The sequence below is a fragment of the Syngnathus scovelli genome, chromosome 13 (assembly GCF_024217435.2).
Source record: "Syngnathus scovelli strain Florida chromosome 13, RoL_Ssco_1.2, whole genome shotgun sequence".
Classification (NCBI taxonomy): Eukaryota; Metazoa; Chordata; class Actinopteri; order Syngnathiformes; family Syngnathidae; genus Syngnathus; species Syngnathus scovelli.
In genome coordinates this window covers 10,097,697-10,110,410 of record NC_090859.1, presented here as the reverse complement: position 1 = coordinate 10,110,410, position 12,714 = coordinate 10,097,697, and the positions used below count along the sequence as shown (strand labels likewise).

The 12,714-nt window shown below is 40.2% G+C and overlaps 1 protein-coding gene across 4 annotated transcripts in view; it reads right to left on the bottom strand.

Moving 5' to 3' along the window:
* Positions 1 to 12,714, bottom strand: part of strbp (spermatid perinuclear RNA binding protein) — a 39,235-nt gene that overhangs the window by 21,550 nt on the left and 4,971 nt on the right. For 3 of the 4 annotated variants that reach the window (XM_049739037.2, XM_049739035.2, XM_049739039.1), the window contains exon 2: positions 5,413 to 5,478. The gene's annotated coding sequence lies outside the window, so the exon portion shown is untranslated. Of the gene's footprint in view, positions 1 to 5,412; positions 5,479 to 8,341; positions 8,481 to 12,714 lie in introns of all 4 variants that reach the window. The other variant, XM_049739036.2, reaches the window with a different exon arrangement.

Genomic DNA, 12,714 nt, shown 5'->3' with positions numbered 1-12,714 from the left:
GCCTTGAAGAGACAGAGAGGAGGGAAGCCACAGCGAGTGTTAATTAGTGGCAACGGAACTGCTTTTGAGAATTGATTTGGACTATTACAAGATCTGATTTGGAGTAGGTAAACAAATGGTAAAGTTGGATTATTACTGGCTGGTTCCAGGATATATTCAGCAAAAAAATGTAAAAAAAATCATGGCAGATGTTTTTTTTTTTCTCTACCTATTGTTAGAAATAGAAATGTGGGAGATATAACCCCGGAAAATACCCAAAAGTCTGGCCTGGCCCTGGAGGATTAAATTCCGGGGAGAAACAGTGCCCTCGCGGCCCCCCTCTAGCTCCGGCTGATTTACTGGCATTGTGACATTTGCATATGGATAAACATGCAAAAGTGTGCGATAATGAGTTGGACAAACACACAAATAATGAAAGTCGGGAGCAGGTGGCGCGCTCGACAAACTCAATTGATGCAGGAGCACGTTTTCCAGTTGCTCCTGTCTTACCGCGTGTGACAACAATGAAACGGAAAATGTGTTTGCTCAGCTTTGCTGGATGAGGGTGAGACAGGAGGACAGACAGGTGCTCCACTACCTGAGAGCTTATTTTGAGGCTTTTTGCCATTACCATCCATCACAGTCCATCTGACCATTCTACTCGACTCCAAGCGAAGCAGACTCATGATCCAAAATGCCGACATATGAAAGCCATCCTTTTAGAGTAGGGCCACAAAAATTGGGATATGAGTAAAAAGGTTTTGCACTACTTTAGCACCTGCAAGCAGGCAAAATATTTGTGACTTATGCTTAAAGAGGTTTGAAGACAGGTTTTCCCTAAAGTGGACCTCCCATACTAGTAATTGATGACCCCTGTCTGAGACATAATGGATATTTCATGAATACACACAAATCTTTTTTTTTTCTTCTTAAACTTGGGTCCAACTGCAGGCAAACAAAATCAATAAGGGCACATTAGTGGCCACTGTGGATATTTGAGGAATAACACTGCCACCGTGCATATGTTTTATTTATTTTAGCATTCGTCGACTGTAACTCACTCTTGACTGGGTCCGGCCGCAGGCCAACAGAGGTCAGTTCGGTATTGACGAGTTGGCAAAAAAAAAATGCTGATGGCGCTTTCGGGGAAGGGAGATAACATTGACAGAGGAGTGTAACTCTGTCCTCTTGATTATTGAAATGGAGATGGTGTGCATGCAGATATCCTGCTGAGAGTGGATCATAACAATCAGGGTGATCGGCCACATTAGCTGAATAACAAAAAGAGTCTCTTCAAGTGTACCTATATAGTCGTGTGGTTGCACACATGCGCATTGCTGGGCTCCTGCTGTGTTGATTTCAGCAGGACCAGATGGCATTTTCTGAGCTGCCAAGGCCCCGTAGTCTTTACTGTCCATATATATATATATAGCAAGTGTGTTTACTTGCATACATATTAGTCATAAAGCAAATTATTGTAGACTGCAAAACATTTTTGGAACAGTAGACAATGTTACTGAGTGCCATAATATTATATCCAAGTGGTTTTTGGACTGGTTCTCTGATCCATTGACACTTAGTAGCTTAATCCTGCTTGAAAGGCTTTTCAGTGCTAAGCTCGCGTTAGCCAAAACAACACAAAGCTGTCCACGGCCCCACAACTCTGCCTTTGCATGTTTCACTGTCTTTTAGTATTAAATAAAGACCCTCAAATGATTAAGGAGGCCCACAAGCTGTGTTGCGTAAACACAAACATCTTGACTCCTTCCGACTGCCTTTGAACATTTTTACCTCTTCAGTCTAAATCAAATGTAAATAATAATAATAGATATAAAAAATAAATATGATGACAAAAATAGAGTTTCAGCCAATTCCTATGGCACCAAACCTCATTCGAGCTGGAGGCTTTCCCATTTGGCAAGAAGGCAGGGTACACACTGGTCTGGTTGCCAGCCAATCACACAACATTTAAAAGAGGCATTCACGCTCACATTTACACCTACGGGCAGTTTAAAGTCTTTAAATGACAGGCATTTTTTTTGATACGCGAGAGGCAGGCTGGAGATCCGGAGAAAGCTCATGTGCGTAAATCTGAGAAGTGTCAAGCAGATGTGTTAACCACCCACCTGCTTTGTGTGGAAAAAAAAGTACATTAAAATACAATTAAGTAAAATATGACAATACTACAATAACCAATAAAGCCCAAAAAGTATTCATCTAATTTCTTTACCTCTTAAATATATACTGCATTTTTTTTGTCCATTAAGAGATTAAAAAAAAATGCGTGTTTCGGGAAAAAAAAAAATATTCATCTAATTTTTCTACCTCTCAACTATATACTGCATTTTTTTGTCCATTAGGACATTAAAAAAAAATGTATGTTTGGGGGGGAAAAAATAGAATACAATTTAGGAAAAACATGGTGCGTATACAGTATGATTACAAAGCCATGCCAGTTGAAATAAAAAGTAAAAGCACGACAGTGAGGGTTGTCCAGATGTGAACTAATTCCCTAATGGGGGTTTTACTCCACAACACTCAAAAGCAGGCTGGCGAGCACACATCCACGTCACTGTAAGGTATCCCGGTGTTCCGTTCTCATGAATAAAAGCGGCGGTGTGTGGCGGCAGATGAGCAGATAGTAAAAGCAAAAGGTGCTTTTAGTCAATTGTAGAAATGGATTTTGTTAAATCACTATTTTGTATTTTCCACTATTGGTTATTGAGAAGCCAATTTGAAAAAAAAAATCAATCAAAATTATTTATTGGGTTGATTATTTGACTATTTATTATTGGGAACAGTGGCATATGTATACTCAAGCTAGTGTTTTGTTTTGTTTTTCCCAGCAAGTGAGGTTCAATTTAAGGTAGTGTGCTCCACGAAGCCATTTCATTAAAGACTTCCTGTCTTGCTCTTCGACTCTGGGGAAAAGATGGGACTGAGCACCAGATAGGAAGATTGATTGTGGTTTTCGGGGTGCACTGAATGTTTGAATTTAAAGTCTAGCCTGACAACACTGTGTGAACATTATTCATGTTTGTTCTTCCAAAGGTCAAATTAGCACAATCTTTGGTCACGAGTGCAACCAAACAATCAGGTAAAAATAAATAAATAAATAAATACATCAGCCTCCTTCCTAAAAGAGCAACATTTGGCAGGAAAATAGCGCTTATGATCCTCGAGTGTGGCGTTGTGGGACAAAGAAAGCATCAAATTGCAAATGCACACGGGACAATGAAGGGAAAAGGCAGTCAGTAAGCGAGTCAGCTTCATTCAACTTTTCCCCTTGGGATTGGTCACCATGGCTACGGAAGCGTTTTTTTTTTTTTTTTTGTTCAGCTGAGCACAGCACAAAGAGAGGGCGCTGAGATACTGTCATACATATCAGCATATTAATAAGACAGCGACCTGAAATCGGCCATTTAAAATAAATATTTAGCAGTGACTTCAGACAGAAATGCTTTGTGACTTCTAATGGAAAGCGACGCGAACAAACGGTACAGAGCGACTTTATCGTCTCGTCTTACAACACAATAAGGCTTCATCTATATTTTAAGAGCTATGGAAAAAGCTGACAATAGGCAGAGAATAGTGAATGCCTGACTTAATGGCAAATGGGGGCTTTGGAGCGGCGGCGCTTTTCCGTGCTAACAAGCCGGGCCTTCGGCACCTGCGTCTTCGGTGGGGACTAAACTGACTCAATCCAAGTCTTAATGGCAGCAGTATCACGTCGTGGTGACAGAAACCAAAAATACTGCACAAAAACGCAACACTCAGATCACTAGAGACGTGTGTTGCAAGAAATTTTGCTAGATTAAATTGACATGGCAGCACCAGGACACTGGGATCCAAAAACAAAAAGTCTATTCTGAAAATCTTTTTCCATTACTGGAAGCAGCGAGTCAAGAAAAATATTTTAAAATTACACGATGAGACTGCAGGGAATAAATAAATACGATTAAATATTGGAACAAATATTTGATTTTTCACTAGTAAATAAACTGCAATAGAGACTGTTAACGTAGCTTGATAGGTGCTGCTGTTTTGGTTAGCAACAAAGTTCAAGTAGTGTGAGGATGGACATTATTTGAGAAGAGAGGCTAATTACAGGGCAAGCACTTATTTGGGAGGAGGCAACACTTAGCCATTAATTCAGACACGGTGTCAGATTTAAAGACAATTTGGCTCGATTTATTTTTAAAAGTGTGCAAAATATGCGAGTTCAAGTTTGACACTGTCAACAGACGCAGGTTTTCCTAACAATGTTTGGAAGAAGTCAGGCAGACTTTAATGATCATGAATTATTTATCGAATTTTAAGGCGCGTGCGTATTTGTGTGTGTCGAGGAAGGGATGCTCGCTGCTGCTGCTGCTGCTGCTGCTGCTGCTCGCCGGCAAAGTCACAGCTTTTTTCAAGGACACTGCGGCGAAGGGGAAAGAAAAGCCAGACAAGAAATGACAAAGAAGTATCAACTCAAGTGGAGAGATAAAGTCATTTAGTGAAGACCAGGGACGAAAGAAGCAATCCAAGCATGGCGAGAAAAAAAAGAATCACACTTAGTGCAACTCCGTTTCCATGAAAGTGAAGCTTCACTTCCTTTCAGTGTGCTTTAATTGGCGTCCAAACCAAACTGAAGAGTACAGCTGAGTAAAAAAAAAAAAATCTTAAATCCCAACTTAAAAGCAGCAGTCGCCGCCCACACATGAAACGCGGCGGCGTCTAGTTCACTACGAAGGAATTGGCTAAACCTCTGCAGTAATCAATTATTTACACATAAACACGCACAAGCAGACCAACAAACACCCCCACTGAGATGAGAGTGGGGAAGGTTAGCGGGTAAGTAGCTTGAAAGCTGCTTTCCATCTAACCCAATGAAGACAGCGGCCGGATCATTTGCAACAACGTAAAATGATTTACAAATACACCCAAGATGATTTTTGGAATAATAAATAACTATAAGAAAGTGATGGTTTAGTTATTTAGGAGGGGAGGTTTGGTTGGAAGCTCAAAGCAGGTTAGAGAAAATCTTTGTTGGGATCCAAATTTCACACTTAGGTAAAAGACTTCATGTACTTGTGAGTGCGTGTGTGAAAACAGCTTCTCCCCAAGCTGTCAATTTGAAATTTGCAAATTATTCTCCATTAGTGGAAAATTTTGCATATAATTTTCCAGAATGATTCTTTGTTACATTCTCTTGGATCCTTCTATTTGAATTTTGGATTGAAATCAGAAACACAAGCGCAAACACGCACGTTATCACTCAATCGGTGGGTCTTGGACTCAACAGGGGTGAGAGGGGAAAAAAAAATTCCACAACAGGGCAAGTCTTGTTTTCGGGATGTCTAGACTTCAGCAATGATGACACCCTGACAAATTCTTACAAAACATTGAAAACTTTGGATACATGACAAAATGTTTGAAGGTCTTCCTCACCTCCAACTGTCCTCCACTCTTGTTTTTGGACCACTTTCCCTCTGGATTCAGGTCAAGTTTTGGTATCTATGGACAAAGAATAGATAATATTATGGATCACATATAATAGAGCTGTGCAATTAATCGGAATTTAATTCCGATAATTGGCATAATCGTAAAAAAAAAAAGTCATAAAAGCCAATGCACCAAACAATACTTGAATTGAGATATTCTCACCTTTTTGTATTTTATCGTAACAAATTTTAGAAATTTTGTTTAGTCCCAAGAAATAATTTCAGTGTTTTATTTGTAAAGACAAGAAGTGTCGTTTCATTAACAGGACAGAAATTCTCACATTTAAAAAAAATATGCTAATGATAGAAGTCCGACCTCATTTCCATTCTCACCTTTCCTGGAAACAAATTACAGGGTAGAGAGGTCAATGTTATAAAAAAAAAAAAAAATCATAGACTTTATGTATTTGACTTTTAAAACCAAAATGCCAATCATCATTGATCAGTGTGCGATTTACAAATTGTTTCACGTACAATAATAGAGGCAAATTTAAAATATATGGCAACAACAAAATATTGCATTATTTTCCATTTGACTAACCGATATTGCTAATTTATACTTCCACGCACCTCCCAACTTGGCAGTAAACCTGACAAGTGCAAGGAACACACAAACATGCACAAACATGAAACTCACACAAATGAGTGTGTGTGTGGTGTGTCATTTCAAGCATTCACCACTTTGTTAAGAGCTGCATGTCTAACGTGGGTGGGTGTAGGTTGGGCAATTATTATTCTGGCCAGTTCAACTGGTTTCCAGTCATCAGTTGTGTTTTTTTTGTTCCAGTATAAACATCCTAGCTTAGCGCTCACTAAAAACACATTTGGCCAATTCATTTTCAAACATTTTTAATCGTGTTTGTGTGTTTATTTGGAGTCAAAATGGATTCTATTTACACAGCGACAATTACCCATTCAAATGGTTTTTGTGATTTAAAAAAAACAACAAGAGCGGGATGATTCATTTTGTCAAACTAATTACATGCTAATGGCATAACTGCCAGAGGCGTGAGCATTTTTAAAAAGGGGAAGCTGTCAACAAAAGGCGTGCTTGAGAAAATAATTTTTGACTTCAGAGAAACATTGTCTAGACATTTTGTTTTATTTACAGCCACTTCCTTGTTCGCAAACAATCAATGACAAAAGAGCAGATTTTTAGTTGGAAATGTCAAACATGTACTAAAGTACAACCTTATCAGCCACAAGATCTGGGATCACATGGATGAAAGCCAAGCAGTTTTTGCTCGGGAATGCTCCACAGGAACCCGTTTGCCTTCAGACTTGACTCTTACGTCTGCTATGCAAACATTGTGTGTTGTGGTCATGGTCTCTTCCATCGCGAGTAGCTATAGCACCCATAATTCATCATTCTAAACTGAATGAGAGATTATATTGTCCTTTAGAATGAACAGAATAAACCATTTGAACCACTGTTAGGTTCACCCGGTGAAATACGAATCAAAATGCTAATCCTTCTTAATCTTCGTACAGAGTTAAGTGTAATTATGATGTGCTAGTGCCCTTATCCTCATTTCCATCATGCAAAATTTACATGCAACGCTAACTCCAATAAGCCGGTATTGAATTACAGATATCACATACACAGATGCATGGGGCTAATTCATGGCTAATTCTGGTGCAACTGCAGAAATATTCATTATTGTATACCAGTATGTTATTATTATTTATTTTTTTGAATATATAAAAATGTACACAGATATGGCTAATTCCCAGTGCATCTACAGAAATATTATTATTATTATTTATTATTTTAAAATATATAAAAATATACATGGATGTATATGGCTAATTCCTGGTGCCTCTACAGAAATATTCACTGATTCTTTTTTTTAATATATAAAAATGTACACAGATATGGCTAATTCCCAGTGCATCTACAGAAATATTATTATTATTTATTATTTTAAAATATATAAAAATATACACAGATGTATATGGCTAATTCCTGGTGCCTCTACAGAAATATTCACTAATGTACACTGTCCCGGTCAAATAAACTAAAAAAAAAAAATAAAAAAAATAAAATATTTATTTTATAAATTTATTAATTAAGCAAAATTGCATTGAAAGAGGTTGAGGAAAATAATTGAAGTGGGAGGGGCTTTTGGAAGACAAACATGGAAAGCTGCCGGTTGTGTTATTGCGCTTCGCATTACTGCTGACCCATCAAAAAAAAAAAAGTGGCTCCACCAACTGTAGTGCAAGAGTGCCAAAAGTACCGCACATATCAGTTACCCACGAACCAACCAGCTGATGAGTGTCGAGACTCTAAAATCAGACATGGCTCTCACTGCCACACACAAATGAATCATTCATCAGTGAGCCCCAGTTGAGATTTGCCAATTACAAAGACATCACTGTTTCCAAGCTCCCTTGGTGTTAGCACCTGCAAACTTGCCTCGTGTCAATATGAAATGAGGAAATCATGGCAAGGTCTCAACCCAGGCTTACCAGAAGTGAACCCAGCCCGGTCATCTCCACTCATTCATGGTTGCCATAGCTACAAGGCTTCATTTTCGGAAGGGTGAGACTTTACTGTGCGTGTTGTGATGAGGTTAGGCGGGGGCTGCTCTCACTTCCTGTCAAGCCTATATTCACACTTTTACTTGATGACTAAGACAGCACGGTGACAGTTATCAGAGAGCCGAGGCCTTAGACAAAATCAAGTGTCATTCCACACTGCGTGTAAAGAGCAACAACCTGACATTTTTTGGTGGAGGGGTAATTTTCGGGCCATGCACTTAGTGACCTCTCCCTCGAAATATACGCATCGGGGAGCTGACAAACAGGACAGAAACATTTAAGTCCCGCCACCTGCCCAGCAGCAGACAAATATAAACACAGTTTGTTCTTACGTTGCTATTTCTTAATCTCCTGGAATCGCTCAGCTTCTGCTTGCGTTCTTGCTCGCCGCAGTCAGGCTATCCGTCATCATTAGGAGGTGAATAGACGACCTGTCGACACCTGCAGCTACACTCTCTTCCCTTGAACTCTCTGGAGAGCAGAGGAGAGCGAAGGGGAAGGCCTCAAATTAAAGACTAGATTAAAAAATAAGCAGCCATTTTTTTTTTTCGTCGTTGAAATTGAAATCATGACGGATCAATATAGAAACCTACATATTGTTTCAATTGGTACAGCGCAAATAATGAGACGAGTGGTACGTGCGTACATAAAGATAAAAACAATCACTTGACCGATTATTTTGGCCGATGTTCGAGGGGCCATAATCGGTCGATTGATTCAATTGAATCGGCTAGCCGATTTAATCGTCCGGTTCATGTGATTTATAACGAAATTGCTCGAGTAGCTAGAAAAGCCATTAGCAAACAAGCATCTTGGCATATTTTAAAAAAATCTCTTATGATGCAGTCCACTCGACTGAAAAACAATTTGAGCGAATCGGCGCCATGAATAACAACATCTAATAATCGTCAACCCAAATGACAACAAGTCAAGCAAATATCAATCAGCCGTCCATTTTTTTATGCTCTGCTTTTACGCTTGCTTGAGCATTTGTAATCTACCTCATTTAACAAAATATTGCGCTATCAACGGAGGCAAGTAGCTGATGACTCTCCAACCAATGTTGGCAGGAAGCCAAGAGAGAGAAAGTTTAAAAGGAAGCGAATGGCTCCGATGGAAGATAAAGAGCAAAGAGAAAACAGCGAGACGGGAGGAGGACGAGCAGAGGACAAAGTATTGTCTCCTGTTAATATGTAAAAATAACTCTGCTGCTGCCTGCTGGAGAAGCTAACTGGGTCACACAATTCCCACAGAGGGAGGAACACGCTATTGCATTGATTTTGTATCCGCCATCAACGTAAAACACGTCAACATGAGAAGCTGAGAGGCAACGTGGAGCTATTAAGTGTTCGGGTTCAGGCAGTCCAAGTGCTTTATTATCCAGCCATCTAATTCTTTGCTTTGTTTTCAGCGGAACAATACGCAACAAACTGAAATGAGACTGAAGGAATGAGGTCCAAATACAAAAAGTCCTGCCTCGCTACAAAAACAGATATGCTCAAACCTCATTGAATAAAGTACATAAGCAGACAAGTATATTCACATATTAAATAAATAAAAGAAACATTAATTAGCTTAATGACCCTTAAGGAACTGTGGAATGCATGCCTGATGTTTTTTCTCTGAATCATGGACACGGCCAGAGTCGTCTTGACCGTTAAGTACTTGATTGTATCTTATGTTTTGACTAATGCTACAGAGGGAAATAGTTTGCCTAACAAAGAAAAGATACGGTTGAATGAGGTACGACAGATTGGAGAAGAATGTTCACAGGAAGGTCACGTGGAGATAAAACCAGCAGGTGCCAGAAGGAGCCACCCAAAGATGATCGCCAAGGCCGAAAGACGGGAGGGAAGACAACAGCCCCCACCCGAGAACTCGGCCAAAGATGATCGCCAAGGCCAAAAGACGGGGTGGAAGACAACAGCCCCCCCCCCCCCCCCCCCACACCTACACACCGAATCACCCATAACCAGCCCCGCACCCAAAATCCAACAAGACATACCCCCAAAAATGTATTTTGAGAGGCTTCACCCTAATCAGAATTCACATTTCATCTATATTTAGCCACGAGGCGTAATTAAATCCACGATTGCCTTGATGTAAACGAAAACAAATCTGATCCGGTTGTGCGTCTGAGGAGTTGTTTCCTGTTATGCCGGCTGACAAAGCGGCAATAAAGCCAACTCGTAAACCATTAAAAAGGTGTTGGTCAGCAATTCCGAGCAGTAATTAAAATGTTCACGCTGCGAGCACGCAAGTCGTTTTCGAAGGCATGCTTCTTACAACCGAGACTAAATATAGACGGCTATCTTACCGTCTAACATTATGTTACTAAATCACAATTGTGCTTCCCTCTAATATTCCAAAGTGCTGCCAAAGTGGATCAAACAACGGTTATTTAAGATGATTCCACGCTGGAAAGCAATACAAGGCGGGAGGCGTGCTAAATGGATTAACCTGAAGTGCTGCTCTGAAATTGGCAGTGTGGCTGACAAGAGGCAACGGAAATAGCCTCGGCTGCCTGAGCTGACCTCAACATACAATCCGCATTTCGGATCAACTGGAGGTCCCGTTGCGAAAATGACTCCAACGTGTTATGGTCAGATGAAAACAACATACAAATTGTTTCTTTGAAATGACTTTTATGATGGTTAAATGCTCACTACTCCTGTTCTTAAGGTGTCTCCATAACCGCTTGTATATCTTGACACATTAGCATGCGCGTAAAATCTGACGTGCTAGCAATAATTTAGCCGGTTTAATGATTCTGAAAAGGATTTCGCAACACCAGAAGATGGAATACTCTACAATATTAGAGGTTAGAAATGCTGTCACACAATAAATATGGATTGATCATGTTAAAATACTGCTAGTCATCTTTTGTTTTCTTACTCTTCCCTCTGAAAGCAGAAAGCAGCAGATGGTGATGCTATTGTCGTTTGTCTGTTCTCTCACTTCCCTCGCTTGCTGTTGAGATTCTTAAGACTACTGGTTTGCGATAAGATAGAAGGCAGCAGACAATCGCAAGCTTTTTCAGCACCACGGACAGCAAACATTGCCAATAAACAGATCAAGTTGACAAGAAAAAGCAATTACGACAGACATGTTCTGATAACGACTTGTTTGTTGAAGGTTATTAACAGATGCTAGTTGTGTTTTGCTTTACTTTCACACTCTGGCGAAAGCAGCACATTTTAAAGCCCGGATGGATTTTGCAATGTTCTCAATGCAAGTTGGATCTACTGAGATGGAGAACGCTGGCGGGTGTTTGTAAGAGATGCTGGCAGACACCAATCAGCCTTGACAAAGTGTCAAGGCTGCGGATCAATGAGTCATTTGTGGGTGAGTGAGCGAAGGCTTACGACATATGAAAAGACCGACGCTAACATAGCGGGCGCAGTCAAGTCTGTTATATGCGGAATTAACCCCACAAGTGTGTTTTTTTTTTTTTTGTGATTCCACCACAAAAGGGTGCCAGTTACGACATACAGAAAAAAATTTGAAGATAAACATACAATCAAAAAAGGAATTATAATAGCTTGTATGAACAACCTAGCTAAAAAAAAGCTAGCTTACAACCAGTCTTTTCTTTTAAACTTGTGGCTATATTGTAGCTTTGAAATTTGAATAAACATCCACCAAATGTTATTTTTTTCCCCTCCATTTGCTCAATAACATGACTCATAACAAACATAAGGAGATGTTTTGACTTGTTGATAGTCCACTTAAAAAGCCAAACAAGTAACCGAGTGACGGCGGCCTGTGCGCGAGGCAGGCCGAAGCGGATGTGCGCGCTGAAGTGAGACGACGATACGGCTCCAAAAGATCTCTGGAGAAATACGGCCAAGCTTCAGTGCCAGCCTTGTTCGTTTGTAGGGCTGTGTGCATGCTCTGTTGCTTCCACTGAGTTAGATTTTCCTCCCTACAGTAAATAAAGCAAGTAGAGCTTTCGGTATATCCGAGCCAAGAACGACGCATTCACCGTATTTCCTCCAGAAAATGGCAATGGGCCAGTTAATTGCCAAACAAATCTCTGTCCAGAAAAAAAATAACTGCTTCTTGCCATCCATATTTTTGTCAATAGTAAACAGAGAAGCACATTGCTTTAATGGCTCTACCTTTGCTATCTCTACTCTTGCGTGTGCAGAGCGGCGGAGAGAGCCCAATCCCATAAATCGTCCTTTATTAGATAAATGTCCTAATCAGATAAAGGCAATTTACACACACATACACACACGCAGGGAACCTCGGTGATAATCTGCACGACCAATTATGGGGGCATTTCGCCACAGCTTAACATGAAAGCGGCAATTCGTCGGCTGACAACAGTTAAGAGGTCACAGCGGCGGAGAGGAAACTGTCGTTAGTTTCACGCAAAAGTATTTTACAATTATTTTCTGAGCGGTGCCTTGCTCTGCGGCACTACGACAGGAGTACAGTTAACCATAACAGGATTCAAACTGGCAAACATCCAGTTAGAGTCCGAACATGGTCTGCTTGCTTTAAGGTCTTCCAGGAAGCCTGAATTAGGGTAAGCTATGATTTCCCTGCTCTAAGCTCTTTTCTACACAGTAGCAAAGCAAAAAGAGGAAGTGGTCGAAGGTGACAAAAGAAAAAAAAAAAATGGAGAGCCCTGCTCGGAGATAGGAACCTGTTTAAATGGGTTATCAAGATGTGTATACAGTGTGTTAGAAGACACCAA